This window comes from Rhinopithecus bieti, unplaced genomic scaffold (genome assembly GCF_001698545.2).
Source record: "Rhinopithecus bieti isolate Rb0 unplaced genomic scaffold, ASM169854v2 scaffold_19708, whole genome shotgun sequence".
Taxonomy (NCBI): Eukaryota; Metazoa; Chordata; class Mammalia; order Primates; family Cercopithecidae; genus Rhinopithecus; species Rhinopithecus bieti.
In genome coordinates, this window is record NW_016810765.1 from 1,411,571 (window position 1) to 1,430,053 (window position 18,483).

The 18,483-nt window shown below is 37.5% G+C and overlaps 1 protein-coding gene across 5 annotated transcripts in view; it reads left to right on the forward strand.

Annotated features, from left to right (window-relative positions):
• Window positions 1-18,483, forward strand: part of PCSK5 (proprotein convertase subtilisin/kexin type 5) — a 483,293-nt gene that overhangs the window by 253,611 nt on the left and 211,199 nt on the right. The gene's annotated exons all lie outside the window — the stretch shown is intronic.

Genomic DNA, 18,483 nt, shown 5'->3' on the forward strand with positions numbered 1-18,483 from the left:
AATAATCCTAGCTAAGTGTCAGACAACAGCTTTTGACTTTAAACCTCGTCCAGAGAGAGTTTGTTTAAATTAAATGGAATAAAGATCATGTACCTATCAATCTACTTTAGATTGCCCATGAGAATAGGGAATTATTTGCCTTAGACCAGATGAACAGATGTGATATTCTGCCACCAGAGAACTGGAATCCAAATTCCAGTATTTTGTTTCTGACCAATATTTGCAACACCAGGAGGTGACTTTGGCATGAAGCTGTTTGGGGTTTTGTTAATATTATTTCTTTCCTCCCTTGATCCCTTCCCTTTCTGCTTATGAAAAGTCTTTTCTGTTTTGTTTTGTTTTCTATTCTTTTTAATTCTCCTTTGTGTTCCCTAAAGCATACGAATTAGCCATAAAAGTGAAGGCTATTGCCATTCCAGCTGGTTTTTCTTCCTGGAATTTAATGGATGTTATCTCTTCATTTATCTATTTCCCAATATTTCCTGAGCACCTTCAGCATGCCCACCCAACACATGTTGAAGTGAGCACAGAAAGTGGGAGGGGAAGAAACGTCAGGGACACCATGGCATTGACTAATCTGACCTGCCCTGGTGTAACTTACATACAGAAACAGAAATTTACACTCCATCTCTTTTTTTCTTTAGTCAAGCTCAAACAATCTGTCAGGTCATGTTAGATAAGTGATGATGATCCTTCTCTCATCATCTAAAATTCAGGTTAATGTCGGCAGCAGAAGGCATCTGCTATAGAGAATATCTTTGTCTGTTGTGTATTTTGACCAGCTCCATTTGGGCATATAGTATATGCAGATCCACAGAGCCATGCAGAAGACTTTAATGCAGGCATTTTTCATAACCTGTGGCTTATCATCATTTCAGGAAGAAGTTAGCTCTTTCTTGTGATCTCCTCCCTTTTACTGCTGTAATCTGAGGAAACTGTAAATCCACTGACCTCTCCCACCAGTGCCTGGGCTGTGCGGGCTGATTCTTGCCCCGAGTCCTTATCTTTGGTTTGGGTGTGCAGTTATAATTATAATTGAATGCATGCAACATCAGTGATCTAGTTTTCTTTTTTTCAAAGTGTTTATATTGGATTATATGACTGTATACAGTTAAACTCTCTTAAATCTAAGAACAGGAATAGACGTCAGATAATAAATTAGGACCTTCTGTCATCTTTACTAGGCGAAAGAATGAAAAAAATGTCATTGAAAATCAAAAAATGAACTAAGTGAGAGAGGTTACCACGCCTTCCATTTCACTGCCCTCCCAGACTATGTAAGTCTCTTTTTTTCTACCAGCATGTTGCTGAAACCTCCCCCATCCCCACTGACTCTTTCTTTGACCACAACTAAACTACTAGATTTTTTTTTTTTTAATTTCTAACTGATTACCCACCGTGGGGAAAACAATTGACAGTCTAACGTGACTTCTTAGCCTCCGAGGCCTTAACTTTTAATAACCTGTATTACTTTTAATTGCTATCATTTTGTTTCCACTGGTAGGTTGATAATTTTAAGATGTCCAATATATTTTTAATACCTACCTGTCTTGTTTTCAGTTTGTAACACCTATTAAAAAGAATTGGAAGTGCTGAAACCATTAAGCATGCTGTGTGTTCAATCAAAAGGAAAGGTTTTAAAATGTGTTTTCAGTGTTTTGGGTTGTGTTTTGAGTGTAAAGTGATTTCTGATGTGTTACCATTTGAAAGGGTAAAGTTTCATTGTACTTTATTATTTCACTGTACAAATAATATTCCATCTTCACCACCTGCTATGCTTATACACTGTTGGTAGCTATGATTAAAGCTACATGATGCACTTTAATTGGTAATCTGTACGTTGTGATTTTGAAGAAATGTTGAAGTGAAATGGTACTCATCTGGTCAGTGTCTGAGGTGGTATTATCAGAAAAATCAGTCGCTTGACTCCAGTCTTGATCCCACTTGCAGAAATAAGGCCCTTCCTACTTGAAAAGACAGAGGGAGGTAAATACATTTGATTCCACCTAATAAAATGTACTCCCTGGGAATGCCGCCTCATATATTTTTTTAAGATAATGTGTTTTCTACCACTGTGCTCTGTGAACTCTTACCCATTTCATATTTATTGACTGAAACCCTTTCATTTTTGTATTTATTGACCATTGTATAGATGAGTTTATCTTCTAGCTCATTTACAAAAAAAAAAAAATGTGAATCACACAGAATTTAGGAATTTTACCCTTATTGTTTTGCCTGGTAGATGATTTACCCAAACATCTCTATGGGAATATAGAAACCCTGATAGCAAACTCTGCTTAATCATGGCTTCATCTGGAGTCTTTCATCCCAAATGCCCACTTGTCTCATCAGAATGTTCAACTCATGCCTACCGAATATGTGATGCTCAAAAATATTTTCTACAAATGAAAGATGCTGATTTCTCTATGCCTGTCGTTGACTGAATGGTGGTATTAGGTTTGTTAGGCTGGTGGGGGTTTCATTTTGTTGTATCCTCTCATCCCTGTGAGTGTTAAATGCATGCGGGTTCACACTTAAAAACCATTCTCAAAATAGAATTAAAATGATGGTTGCACTCTTTGCCTGTTATCTGTATACAAGATGTAATTAGTTAACGAAGAGAACTACATTTGGAGTGGTTTTGTGATTTTGCCAAAATCTTAAGAGCCTTTAAATTCAAGTAGAAAGTCTATTAGTGATATTTTCTGTGGCCTTTGAGGAAGTCAATTAGAGTTTTTGTACCTTGGTTTTTGAGGAATGTGGATAGCTAATACTAAACATAATGAGAAGAATGAATTGAATGAAAAGTGCTTTGAAAATGGAAAGTACCAAACAAACAGAAAGAGTCTTAAAACTATATTTTCATACGCAAAACTTTCTACTCCCTGAAATGAGAATAAAGACATGGAACTGTGATGTGAATTAGAATGTTTTTTTGGGTTGAAAATTAATTCAGTTACCTGGAGTGGGCTACAGAAAATATATCAAGGACTTTATAATAAAATATTACTAATATGTCATCAAAGTTTTTTAACCATTAATTGTGTATCAATGATAATGCAACTATACTTAAATTCTGTTTTGCAAATTAATTTAAATGTTTAAATGTCACCTTAAGTTCAACCTGCTAAATCTTTAAAGCTGTAATTAATTGCTTCAACTTAGGAACTAATGATAGAAATCTGAACTCATTGTAGCCTATCAACAGCCTATCAACTCTAGTAATTGATATACAGTGTAAATCTGTGAGTTTAAGATATGATTTTTAGCAATGTGTAAAAGCATCTACATTTAAGAGAAAGTAGGCATCTCTTTTGCGTAATCACCTGAAGAAATTCAAATCTCTAATTCTAATGACACTGGACTTTAGGTATTTGTAAAACTCTTCTTTCAGCCCATGACTTTGACTATTCTTAATAACAGCAGCTCTTATCATTTTGTGGTTATGGTTGATATTTTAGGCAAAGATATATGTTGTCAAGCTCTACGCTTATGATTATAGAGGATGATGTCAGTCCAAAAGTGTATTTTGACTATAAAGTAATGAAATTGAACCACTCATAATTGGATTCTGAATCCAGTTCCAAAATAAGATGCTCAAAAATGATTTAAGTCAAGAGAGTCTTAGCAAAGTACACACACACACCCCTCTACATTCCTTTTACAGCCTATTTTGAAATTCAACAATCATCTTCTTCTTTGAGGTTTTGTATGTATTTAAAACAAAAAATTCACTCAGCTCTGAACTCAGTAGTTCAGTGGTTGGGCTCCAGAGTCCAACAACATGGAAGTGAATGCCAGCTTTATACAGTATATCTGGTAATCTTCATACATTCTTAATCAACTTTATTGAGGTAAATTTACATACAATTAAAAAACACATTATGTGTACAGTTCAGTGAGTTTTGACCTATGTATACATCCGTGTGACCATCACCACAATCGAGTTATAGAAAACTCTGTCACTCTAAAGAGTTATTCTGTGCTCCTTTTTCATCCTCTATCCTCCTCCTGCCCTGGCAACCACTCATGTACTTTCTGTCCCTATAGATTAGATTGTCTTTTGTAGGCTTTCATATATATCGAATTATTTGAAACCAGCTTCTTTTTTGCTATATAAGATTTTTGAGGTTCATCTGTGTCGTTAAGTAAGTCAGGCATTCCCACCATAAAAAAGAATGAGATCATGTCTTTGAGGGAATGTGGATGGAGCTGGAGGTCATTATCCTTAGCAAACTAACACAGGAACAGAAAACCATATACTACATGTTCTCACTTATGAGTGGGAGCTAAATGATGAGAACTCGTGAACACAAAGAAGGACCAACACACACTGGGGTCTACGTGAGGGGGGAGGGTGGGAGGAGGAACAGGAGCAGGAAAAGTAACTGTTGGATACTGGGCTTAATACCTGGGGGATGAAATAATCTGTACAACAAAACCCCATGACATGTTATAAAGTTTGCCTATATAACAGACTTTCATAGGTACTCCTATACCTAAAATATAAGTTAGAGAAAAGTAATGTTTTAAATTTTTAAAAGTATATCAGGCATTCATTATCTTTTATTGCTATCTAGTATTCCACTCCGTGAATATACCACAATTTCTATACTCATTCACTTTTTCATGGAACATTTTATTGTTTCTGGTTCCGAGTTAGTATGAGTACAACTGCTCCAAATAGTTATGTACAAATCTTTATGTGGACAAATTTTAATTTTTAAATATTAGTTAGAAAAGTCCTCTTCAGTTTGAACAATTGAAGAATAAGGGAGCAATCCAAGAGGCTAACTAGATACAGAGCATTTCAGGCAAGATGAACAGCATGTACAAAACCTGTTCAAAGAAAAACAAGAAGGCCATCCTAGCTGGGGTGGAGTGAGCAAAGGGAAGAATGAGGAAAATCGTATCATATAAAGAATTTAATGCCTCTCTTCATTCATAGTATGTACTTAAGGAAAATTATTTATGAGCTATATGTCATGCATTCTAATATAACATATTCAGTTAATATTCTGTTCAGATTTTTGTAAGATAAGAATCCAGCATATTTTATATAGAGATACAGATGTAGATGTATATAGAGCTATATCCATTAACATGGAATTTGTATTTTAGAAATGAAATTTGATCCCTAGCCCTTTCAAATATTAGACTCACTACATTATAGTCACATATCTCTTGTGACACTTCTTTTCTCTTCTTTGTAGTCTGTTTTCTCTAATTTGGGCTATTGTTTTCATTTCATATTGTCAGCGATTTTGGTTGATGGTTCTGGATAAATTATTAACCTCCTTATTTTCTCTTTTTTATAAGATTACTTGGATTTCAGTAAACAATAAATGGCCTCAAAAGTGTTGGAAATAGCATAATCTGCCAATGATTATGAAGTATATTAATGTCATATCCCTAACCTAAATAAAGCATAAATAAGTACAGTGAAAGGGCGAAAGGTGTTTGAGAACTTGAGGGTTACCAAAAGTTGGGGAACAAAGCTTATCTGGAATACTGTAGTTTCTTTTAGTTTAAACAAATGCCTTCTTTTGTTTGTGTTTCCTGGGGACTGGAAATTAAAACTGGAAGAGACAGCTATGGTGAAGGCAACAGGTCTGGGGAAGGGGCAAAAGAGAGGGCCCAGTGTACAAAAAGGACAGGTATGGTGTGAAGAGGAAAGTAATCTAAAAGAAATCAAAAGCAGAGCTACTTGAATCCTGCAGTTAGGAGTTCTCATTTCATTTGAAAACCATTTTGGAGCCGCTCTAGTGATTGAGAAAGTGAGCTAGATAATAATAATGACTTTCAAGCAAGTTGATTCAAGTTGCTATTCTGATGTCAAAAAGAATATTATTTCTTATATTGATGGTGTGAATCTATTGTTCCTATGATATGTGTTACAAAATGTCATGTATGTAACAAATTGACTGGTTGAAATGAAAAGAAATTGTCTTGCAGTGATCATTTTATATTATCTTAGTATGCAGTTGTGTATTCGTGACCTTAAGACTGTGACATTCAGCGAAATATTTTATCATCTCTTGGCCTTCTTCTAAATGAGGAAAGTTGTAGAGTTGGGATATATAATCATCTTTGCTACATCCCAATTTTGTTTTTTAAGAAGAGAAAGAAGTGCTTTTTGAAATGACTCTTTAATAAACCCCGGGCAAAAGGCGTGGTGACAAGATTGCTTCTTGAGAAGCATCAGGTCAGAAATTGTGCTTTGAGAAGCCTTCACATATTTCCTTTGACCAAAGTCTTTTCGTTGGTTGTTATTGCTCACCATGACCTCCAAAAAGCCATCTAACTTCCGATATTTGAATTTCTTTTTAGCATACAATTGTAGTCTTTGTATTTGCCATATAACCTTACAAACATTTAAAGAAAGCAAGTATACATAATTGTGGTTAGCATTTTGAGTTGATGTACACGTGCTATGCAAGCAGAATGACAGAAGCTCTTAGGGTTTATAAATGACTTTTCCTCCTTCCAAAGTATTGTATTCATATTCTTTTTCTAGGCCATGAAGCCAACTTAGAATTTTCAATAGTCTTAAGAAGCTATATTGTTTTTCTGAACCCACCAGAGGTTACAATGTATATGCTTTCTTAATATACTATGTGGGATGGTTTTGTCAGGAAATCATCTGCTTCTTGTTTTACCTTCAGAAGTATATTTACAGCCAAGGTAGAAGATATGTATCCAGCTTGGTTCCGAAGTTCAATACTGTGCATCTTAGAAGCCTAAAACCCCCACTGCAGTCACATATCATGAAAGAATCAGAGAAGATAGCTAAAAACATGAGAAATATCTGATTGTTTGACAGAGCTGCCACACTTGGTTGCATAGGTTGTTAACTGCACAAGGGAGCCAAACTAAAGGGTTGAGTTGGTAGGTACGGAAATCTGGCCTTGGATCCAGTCACCAAGGAATGTGCCGTGCCCTGCAGTGGGATGATGTCCACCTTAAGGAAAGAGGTACCTTTTTCTAATCAACAGAAGTCCCACAGGGGCATCCCCGTTGCATGGAATTCTGTTGTGATTTCTTCCAGAGCTATCAAAGGCACAGGTATCTTTTAAGAAGTATGCAACCAGAGATGGTTCTGTTCATTTTAACCTGCAACCATTGCTTCAGTCTTGATACCCACAGAACCTATTTCTTCATTGGCAAAGTAACTCAGTGTTACTAGAGTTAAATAAAATTTCGCAATATCTGGCCAGGAGCGGTGGCTTATGCCTCTAATCCCAGCACTTTGGGAGGCTGAAGTGGGCGGATCACGAGGTCAGGAGTTCAAGACCAGCCTGGCCAACATGGTGAAACCCCATCTCTACTAAAATACAAAAATTAGCTGGGCGTGGTGGCAGGCGCCTGTAATCCCAGCTACTCGGGAAGCTGAGCCAGGAGAATCCCTTGAACCTGGGAGGTGGAGGTTGCAGCGAGCCGAGATTGTGCCACTGCACTCCGGTCTGAGTGACAGAGCAAGACTCCATTTAAAAAAAAAAAAAAATTGCAATATCTGTGACTCTTTCATCACTGTCTTTATCACCAGCTCTCTAAACAAAGTTTGAAGTAAAATCTCAGAATCTTAAGTGAGCATAAGTGCTAAGCACAAATCTATAATTCTTTTCAGGTACTTTTTTTACATTCAGCAAAAATGATGGAAGCTTCTTGAATTCAAATGTATGATTCTTTCATTTGAATTCCAGTAGAAGATCCATATTTGGGGTGGAGTCCTTGTAAATATTGGTATATGTAGGATACAAGAGCCCAGAGCAGGGGTGAAAAGGCTTCATTTGAAGTCTTCCATGATTATCATCAACCTGTCTTGTGAAAATACTCCCCATAGCTCATTTTTTCTACCAAGGAATAGAGCTTTAAATGTGAAAGGAATAAACTGCAATTGAGGTAAACAGGAGAAACTCTCTCATTGAAATTAATACATGCATATAAGTTTGGATTCTGGCATCAGATATTCCTAGCACAGACTGTAGCACCAGTTTCATATCCCACATCAGGGACAGAAGACTCTAACTTGCTGTGGCCACACTGAGTCCATGGTAAGTGGGCCCTGTGGAAATTAGTTGAGGATCAATAAGAGGGCCCAAATAAAGAGGAAGAAAGGGGGCTTATGATTACATCTTTTCCAAATTCAATTTTAGTAAAGATGGCTTAGCCTATCCTATTTTGTTGTCTAGAGAGATCTTGATATTGGTGCCAATGTCTATAATACAAACCAAATCCAAAGGCTCAAAAGGAAATGCTGAAAATTAATCCTTCCCTGGTTCTATGCATGACTTCCTAAGTCCGCTGCACCTAGCACTATACAGTGAGACTCCAGGCAGTTGCTTTGCAGAATCCATCTGGATACATCTTCTGGGAAATAAATAGATCTAGACTGTTTTTTTTTTCTTAGAATCTCAATTCAGACTCTTTACACATGCTCACATCTTGCTAGCCTTTGGCATTTTAAAGCAATTAAACTTCTATCACATGTCCCAATAATGGCTTCAACAGGCCTCATTTTATGGTGTTATACCAGAAGACACAGTACACCCTGAAATGTCCAGAGTCATCCTTGGAAGAGCCAAAAAGAAAGCTGTTGTGATCACTGCTGGATGTTAACAAATGGGAAGTTGCTCTTTGATACTCAATGTCATTCTTCAATCTATAAGTGCCACAGAAAATCCCTGATAGAAATGACTGAAGAAGGTCGTTTCTCAGCAAGAACAGGGGAAAGTGTTAGGGACCAGATGTTAAACTTGTCCTTCCAATCAAAGGTATATATAGATATTTAATATAGATATGTATTTATAGATATGGATATATATAATAGTGTATATATATTGATATATACTATATTATATATATTTATATATAGATTTATATAGACTTGTATACTATATATACTGTATAGATATTTATATATACGACGATTATATAGTTAGTGATATATATATAGTTAGATATATATATAACGAGATATAGATAAGTTTAGATAATTAGATGAATATATAGAATATATAGAAGGTATATATATATAATATAGGTTATATTTGTTATAATCCTCGCTGTGGGTATTATTAAAAATAAGATTTTATATATTACTATTATATTGATAGATATATTATATATATATAGACCTAGAGTATATATGTATAGATATATTAGAGATATGCCGATAGCTATAGTATAAGAAAGTATATATGACGTATATATATACTGAATTAGTATAATATATACTGGCACATGTTTTCATGAGTTCTGAAGTTTTGAAGATGAGAGCAGTACTTTGTGTAGTTGACTTGGACAAGACAAAGTTATGTAGATGATTTCCTAATATGTTTTCCCCCTTTATTACCTTGCAGGGTTATTCTGAGGATTATAATTGATTTGAGTACCTTAGTGGTAAGAAATACTGTATGTCTTGTAGACCACAGTAATCAATGGATAAATATATAGTAGAAAGAAATTCTGAAGACTTGAGCTTGAGTTTCTATGGCTTTGCACAAGTTTTTTTCGTGTTCATGAGACCTAGTTTCTTCAGCTAGAAAATGTGAATAATACTATCTTGCTAATAAGATCGTTGTATTTTATTAGCTACTGTGTAATAAAATACGTATGTAAGATACGAATTTTGCCTCCCCTGTAAAATTTTCCCCCAGCCTTTCCTTTTGAGAAGCATGCTCAATGCATTAAATGTGCTTCAATTGTAGGGGCAGTAGGATTCAGAAATAGACACGTCAGTGCATTTTCTATTTTCACCTTTGTACACTGAGCATGATTTTTCATTCAACTCAGTCAAACTGATTCTATCCTAACAATGCTGTATGTACTTAACGCCTTAAGGAATGTGCGTTCAAAGAAGGAAGTATCTAGACTTCCTTCTTTGAGTGATAATGCAAGTGCAGGTTAATTAAGGGAACTTTTATCTTCTCAAAATGTTTCTGTAAGAGAAGCAGAAATATTTGGGATAACCATATGAAAAGATACTTACATCATATCCTGTGCAGTCAACTCTCATTTCTTTTGCTCCTGGCATGAGGGAAGGGGTATTTGAGAATCATGCCTGTAGAGTCTCAGGGCCTATGCTGGAGATGTTAGCCTAATTAACCAGACTTTGCCAGGAGATGCCATCCCTAATAACCTAAGTGTTCTCAAAGTGTGGTCCCCAGACCAACAATATACCAGCATCACCTGAAAGCATGTTAGAAATTCACATTTCTGGGCCTTACCTCAAAACTCCTGCATCATTGGGACCGAGCAGTGTGTGCTTTAACAAGTCCTGGGTGATTCTGGTGCACATGCAAGTTTGAGGACCACTGTCCTAAGTCGCCCACCATATGTAATGAATTACCTTCTCTCCTGTGCATCTGAAAGTGCCATCCTTAGAAGAATAAAGTGCCATCCCTAGAAGAAATGAAAAAGTAGTCTCTCAAATCGTGTTTTTCCTGCTGTTTCAATAAGGAAGTTGTGAAAGGTTTTCCTCAAACATCTCTCTTGTCAGTTGCTGAGCCATTTGCTCCCAGTTACATCCGTTCTCTTTTCTGTCAATTGGACCATGACCCTATGTTTTCAAACTTCCTATCACTCTTAAAGGGGAAGAAAAAAAATCGAAAACCTTTTCCATTCTACTGCCTTCGTTCCATCCCTCCTTTCACAACTAAAAATTGCCAGCAAGTAGTCGAATTAGCTGCGTCCATTTCCTTACTGTTCATTCAGTCCTTCTGTAATTCTTTGCAATCTTGTTTCTACTTTTATTGTTTCTACTTCCACCTTTGAAGAGAAATTATTCTACAACTTTGACCCATCTCCTGCTTGCCATATCTGAAGACCTATTGTCTTCCTCTAGGATTCATGCTCTAGATCAACCCAGTCTAGATCTCTCTTTCTTTTTAGTGATATGCAGATATAGCCCTGGTTCTTTGGCTCTTTATTCTTTTCTCCCCTTCTTTAACCTTAGCCATTCCCTGAGGTCTGTTGTTTACAGAGGGAGAGAGGGAAGGAGGGAGTTTCTCTCTTTCTTCCTCTCTCTCCCTCCCTCCCTTCCTCTCCCATCCCTCTTAATGCCACTGCTTTTCTTTCACATGTCTGCCTTTTTTTCAGTTACAAGTATCATGTCTTCAGTAAAGATTTTCAGTTCTACATCTTCAACATTGACTTCAACCATTACCAATCTAGAATCTCTGCACAAGGCCCTCTCTATGTCATTTACAGCTGAGAACTTCTAAAACAGAAGCTATCAATCATCTTTCACAAAACAACTTCTCCCTAAAGCTGACCTCTGTTGTCAGGGGATACCCTTCTGGCCATCATGCTGTTCTTGACTCCTTGGTCACCTCCAGTTTTAATTGCAAAACTCCATTGCTTCTTCATTACCTGATCTCTCATTTCATTCACCATTCCCATAACCTGGTTTATAATCTCACAAGCCTGCACCATTGCAATAGGTTCCCTGCCTCAGTCCTTCTTCCCCTGATATCCCGTATAACAAATCCCAGATTAATCTTTCCAGAATATCAATTCAATTATGTCATTTCCTTGATCGTTGGCACTCATTGCCTCCAGAGTAAATCGAGCCATGCATTCCAGGACCACAGAGCTTCCTTGAAAATGCCATTCCAGATATCCTGGTCTCGTTACCTTTTCTCCATGAACCCAAATCTTACTGAAGGATTTAAGGGCCATCTCAAGTCTTATTTCTTCTAAAAGGACATCCAGTTCTCAGTAATGACTTACTTTTCATAAATTTTACAGAAATTTCCCTACTGATATCCATTAAGCTTAAAAATTATTTGAGTTTCATGAAAATAAAAGGAAATGCTCCTGAGAAGCCTAACATAATGGCAGAAACTGAGTAGGATATGTGGTAGCTTTCTTCTCAGTGAAATGGTGACATTCTCAGTGACAAGGAATAATTTTTCTTTGTTCTTTGCCATCATCACCTCCAACAGTGGGTGAAGAAGGCCCCTTGTGAGGTAAGCTGATGGATGTGTGGCTGGATGAAATAACCAAATCTTTGTAATTACTGTTAACCACTGAGTAAACAGGCACTCACTTGATATAAATGTCAACTAAATTTTCTATTCCTTTATCTTACGAGAACTTAAGGGAAAAGCAAAGCAAAACTAAAGGAAAATTAAATAAAGAATTATCTAAACGTAATATGTAAATAATCCACAAACAGGAATTTTGGCTGCTGGCTAACCAAACTCCCATTTCATTCATTGTTTGCTCAAGTTTTACATCAAGAAGATCTAGGCTGGGGAACTGACATATGGTCAATCTAATCTTCAACTAGCCTTTACCCAAAGGCCCTTGTGGCACATTTTTTATCTTGTTCTCATCTTTGTCCAGACAGTCATTCCTAAAAACAAGCAAAAATGGGATCTGGATATGCTGTGGGTTACATGGCTGGGTCTCCCCAAGCTGGTATAATAGTTTTCCTACTCCTGTTCAAGAAATACCCATTAATTACCTTAAGCAAATTACTTGCCTATTGTAACCATGCTGGGAGCAAATAAATGAAGACTGGTCAGAAGAAAATAAGAAAATAATTTGACACTTTTTTCTTTTCTTAAAATGGAAAGAGGCCCTTGACAGAAAGCAGACATATCTCCTTCTTGTTTTAACTCTGCAAATGAAACAAATAGTAATAAATATGTTTCTATATGTTCATATAGAATATAATAAATTGTGTGTGTATATATATAAACATTATATTCCTATATGTGTATAATGAAGTACATCGTATGTGGAGAAGAGGAGCTCTGCAGTATTTTCTTAGTCTGTACTAAAGAGCCTGTCTGACTATGTACAGCTGCTGACCAAACCCATCCCCAAGAGTAGCTTTGAAGTGCAGGCCCAGGAGATAGTATCTGGAAACTTTCCATGTGCAAGTTCTCAGTAGCGGTGGTGACGGCTGGCATGTTTGGATCTGGCTGGAGTTGTTATGAGAGCCTGAGATTTTAGGAAGAGCAAGGGAAAAATAAAAAACAAACCAGGCAGCCGGGCGCAGTGGCTCACACCTGTAATCCCAAAAGTTTGGGAGGCCAAGATGGGCGGATCACCTGAGGTCGGGGGTTCGAGACCAGCCTGGCCAACATGGTGAAAGCCTGTCTCTATTGAAAATACAAAATTAGCCAGGCATGGTGGCGCATGCCTGTAATCCCAGCTACTTGGGAGGCTGAGGCAGGAGAATCGCTTGAACCTGGGAGGCAGAGGTTGCAGTGAGCTGAGATCATACCATTACACTCCAGCCCGGGCAACAGGAGTGAAACTCCATCTCTAAATAAATAAATAATAAATAAATACCAGGCAGCAGAACACAGGTGCCAGCTGCTCCATTTTACTACCCCAAGGGAGTCTGCATTTTTGCAATGAGAAGCAGAAGAAAGCATTGCAACTATAGTTCTGAATCTCTAAGAAGCTCATGCTCCTTTTGCACTGAAATATAAGAGTACATGAAGAAGAGAGAGCGGAGGAAGGGAATAAGACAGAGGAAGAAGTAGGTGTTTCTGGGAGCATTCTGGCTTTCCACTGTCAGATATTTAGGTGTGAAACTGCCGACAGGAGACTGAAAAGTATCACTTCCCACTTTTTCTTTCTTCCTTAGGAAGCTTCATTTTGTTTTCATATTTCGCTGTTTCTTTTACATTAAAAAAAAAAAAAAAAAAAAAAACATTACCTAAGTGTTTACATTATGCATGTGGGATGTGGCAACTTGGGAAAGTGTCCCAAGGTTCTCTCAGTTGCATGCGCTCCTCCTGTCCTGCACATTTGGCCTGGTTTGATTAGTAGGTGAGGGAGGCACAGGGTACATGGTGGGAGCAGTTATTTCAGAGCAGGTGGTTCAGCACATTGAGGATCAAAGAATCCCAAGGTGCTAGGACTGCAACAGCTGCAGGCAGCTCTTTGATCTCTGGTTCGGAATTTCTACCCAGCCCACAGATCAAGCAGCCCTCCTCAAGACAGGAATTTGGGTAACTACCTTTTATTCTGGTGGTTTACTTATAGGTAGATGAGAATAGCAACAACTTGATTGATGGCAGCTGACACCCAGCAATCGTGGTTGTCTTTGAGTTCTCCTGCAGTCTGGTCTCACCCTCTATTCCCTGCATACTTACTCTCCCCTTCCCCTGCTGGCTATTCACCCGACTGTAGGAATGCTGGTTTCCTTGGTGCCTCAATGAACCACACAAAGACTTAATTATCTAACTAGGATGCTCAGTCTTGGCCCCTGCGATGTGCTACCTTCGTCTCCACCTAACTAAATCCTACACATGCATGAAAGCACAATCCAAATACGGATCACTTTCCCCTCAGGTTACCTTAGGTTACTGCAGATTTGGGTTCACATGGGTTGAGTACCTACTGTACACATGGTTCCATGAGTTTCTTCCTATCCCTTGTATTTGACTGATTTCTTACTCTTTGGATGTCCTTTTATACTTACAGCAATTATACAGTTTGGTGCTTTTGTTTCTCAGTCAAATTATAAAGTTATTCTTGTCTCACCTCCTACTTGAGTGAGAACACAAATTATTTTCTATTGCATTTGGATCTCACTGTTGAGTATGGTGTTGAATACAGAGTACGTGCTTTGCAACCTGAGTGATATAATAATTAGTTGGATCAATTTTTATATTGGTGAAGTATATTGAAACAGATGCTTTCGAATAATCAAATAATTGAATGTAATTTATCGTCCGTCTTTCGTGTTTTGACAGTTATGTGCATCTGAACAAATAGAAATATAGGTGCAGGATGCCTGACTGCCCTCTAGGAACTAGATTATTGATGTTAACAGTTGGGAGAGTACTCTGTCTCCATAGTACTGTCACATTCCGATTTCAGTTGCATGTACGGTGACCAGTCTCCTGGTTTGCCCAGGAATGAGGGAATTCCCAGGGCTCAAGCATTTCAATGCTAACATCAGACAGCCCTGAGCAAATGTGGACATTTACTCTCTCTCCCTGGTCACAAGGAATAGGGAGGGATTTTAGCTATGCTTTTACATTAAATACTCAGTAATGAACAGTTGTTACTAAGTTGCATTTTTTCACGTATAGGCCAAATTTAAAGCTTCTACTAGGCTCCTTGGAGAGAGTTTTTGGTGCTGCTTGTTTGCCTTAATTTATTTGTTTGCCCTATTTTATGTATTTGTTTGTGGGACGCTGCATAACACTGTGTTTTAGCAGAAAGGTCCTCTTTCACTTTAGGAAGCTCAAACTGTTTGCAACCAGTCAATTCCTTGTAGAGTGATTTACTAATAATCTCGTTAGTGTCATCATGAACTATCCATTCAGTGTAATGTTGTAAAACTGTTAAATAGCTGGCTCCAGTAAGGACCATCCATTAAAAGAGACGAACATATACCTCATTTTTCCTGGTTACAGCTTCTTGTGCCCAGAAACTTCAATTTTTTTTTTCCCCCGCTGAGCTTTCTAGCTTATCTTTAGAATAGAGTCTTTTAGGCCTCCGAGCTAAAGCTGTTGTGTGTATTAACTGAATCTGCTTTCAAACTACGCAATTACCTACTTGTGTGCCTAACGATTATCTTCTCTCAGCACTTCTGGTCTCATCAGAAAATAAGAATATACCTGCCAGAGAATATTAACTATTTTCCTGTGTTCTCTTGTCCATCTGACTATTCCAAGCAGGGAAGCCTTTGGATACTTTTGAATAAAAACTAGCTGTACTTCTGGTGCAAGATGAAACGGCTTTCCCGAGCTTACGTGCATAAATAAGGCTATTTGTGAGACCTCAGTTGATACCTTATACCTATCAAAATGTAAACAGCCCTGAACTCTAAAGGAACAGATATGACGGTAGGCAAGTTTTGCAAACTTCCTTTATTGAAACAGAGCTTGTCCTGCCTCACTCCACTAAAAAACAAATTTACTTTCCGAAATGTACTCCAGTAACTTTGCTTCAATATCTTTAATTATTCCATATACGTACTTTGTTCCCTCAATATGTTTTTAATATTTGATTTTTGAATTTTAACTAAGGTTAAAACTGAATTGAATGTTTCTGCCCCCACTCTTAGGAATGAAAAATTCTATTTGAACTGGTCGGGATTCCTGTTCACACCAATGTTAATAGTGCTCTGATTTCATGCAATTTTGCATTTTACACAGTGCTTGCACAAAGAGGCTTCCTCTTGATCATCATAAAATTATATTCAGGCTCAGCTTTTGCTCTGAACTGGGCATGAGAAATGTGCATAAGTAAGATTACTTTCGTTATGGAATGGCTGTATCAGAACCAACCGTTTGTACAGTATATTTGCTATAATTGTACATTGTAAAATGTGAATATTGGCTCTGTACTTGAATAAATTTCAAATGTTAAGGGTGACTTTACAGAAATCAGTAATAAAAAGAACAGGTCTCTTAATTTCCCCTTACAATTCCCTAGTAAACACTTTATGACACTTGGTGAATTAAATAACATTTCTCTTCTCGGTACCATTCATTCATTTCACAAATATTGATGAAAGCCCTGCTCCAAGCCAGGCATTTCACAGCCCCTGGAGAGACTCATACTCTGAACCCTTGGGAGCCCCTCAGGATAACAGTAGATGAGCAAGACAGACTTGACTCAAATGGTCACCCAAAAAGTCAATGTTTCTCTCTTTATAGGTCATTTTGAGTATGAAAATTTTATGTAAAAAATTGTCAGTGCTTCCAAACTACTTAATGGCTCTTTCCCCTATTGACACCAGATTTTGAGGGAGTTCATCTGCCCAATTTATTTATTTATTGTGCAATTTCCCTTATTGACATATTCACCTTCATTGATCTACTCAGCAACCAGTTTTCTTGTTTATTAATATTGTATTAGCATGAAGTTTTTTTTTCATTGACCAGTCTGCAGTTTAACTGTAGCTAGTCAGCCTCTTTTCTAAGCATCTAGTTTGAGTGTTTCATGAACAGACATTGTCTCTGGAGGGTAGAAATTGAATTGGAAAAGGAAACAAATTTATGGCCTTCATAAAGTCTCAAGGTGCGTTTCTACTTAACTCAAGTGGTTGTTTAACAGGCATGAAGTGTTTGCTGTATCTGATTGTTCACGTTAATTTATGTCCTCATGGTTGTTAGGTGGACAGTTATGGAGGAGGGGAGGTGGAAATAGGAGCCAGTGCAGCTGAGTGCAAGCGTGGGTGCTCAGGTGGGGCACGTACTTGGTATTGCAGTGACAGCTCAAAGCCCTTGCCCTCTCCAAGTCCCCACCTCCCTTCTCCACACCCCCAACATGCAACTAAATCTTTTATCTTATTTCCCTAAACTGAAATAAAATGATGAGTTGTGCTAGTTTAAAACCACTTGACCCTAGCATGGGGGATATTTAAGGACGATCGGAGGTAGAACTCCTGACATAACATCTTTCCATTTCAATTTCAATTTCAGTTTCCCCGGGGTGGGGGAAACATCCCATCGACTGTCCATGATGACCTGGTGTAGGCTATGGGTAAATGATGAGTAAGAATATAATGATTCTCATGATCGCCACAGTTTAGTTCCTTAAGCCCAAATTTGACATTTCTTTTGTATCATGTGAGTACCTCTGTCCCTTTTTAATGAACCCTTATGATGTTATGGAACTAAAACTAAATATTCAGAATTTTCATAAAAGTTATCAACTTGTGATAAGGTTTTGATAACTTTCATTTTGTTTACTCTTTTCTGGATAAGATGCTTTACAGTGAATATGCTTACTTTTAATTTAAGAAAATAATAAAATTACAGAAGTACATTTGTAAAACTCCTACCTATATCTGTGCCATAACAAAGTAGGTTTACTTTTTTTATTTCATATGTCCTATCTGGCTAAGTACCTGTTATTAAAGTAAGGTGACCTTACATTCATATGGTTCTTTACACAGATTTTCTCACATGGAGCTTCATGAACTTAATAATGTAGATAACATAGATCATAACATCCCAAAACAAAGAAAATGTGTATTATTTTTTCTTGTTTGCTGACAATTATGTGATTAGCAAATCGCATGAATAAGTCAGTATTTTTTCATCCTAGCACAATGTTCCTTTTTTATATACTATAATTTATTTGTCCTCTATGTGCATCAAGTTCTGTTAACACAGAACATATAAAGAAACAAGACCCAGTGGCTGTCATCAAGCGGTTTATAATGCAGCTGGAGTAAAAAGACATATGCTGACGGAGAGAGTTCATTGGCAATGCAATTGATGGCACAGATAAAAAGTGCAGTGCCTGATAACAGTGTGTGGCACATCAAAGGCATTCAAGAAATGATGGATGGATGGAGGGATAGATGATGGATGGATGGATGGATGGATGGATGGATGGATGGAGGGAGGGATAGATGATGGATGGATGGATGGATGGAGGGATAGATGATGGATGGATGGAGGGAGGGATAGATGATGGATGGATGGATGGATGGATGGAGGGATGGAGGGATGGATGGATGGATGGATGGAGGGATGGATGAATGGATGG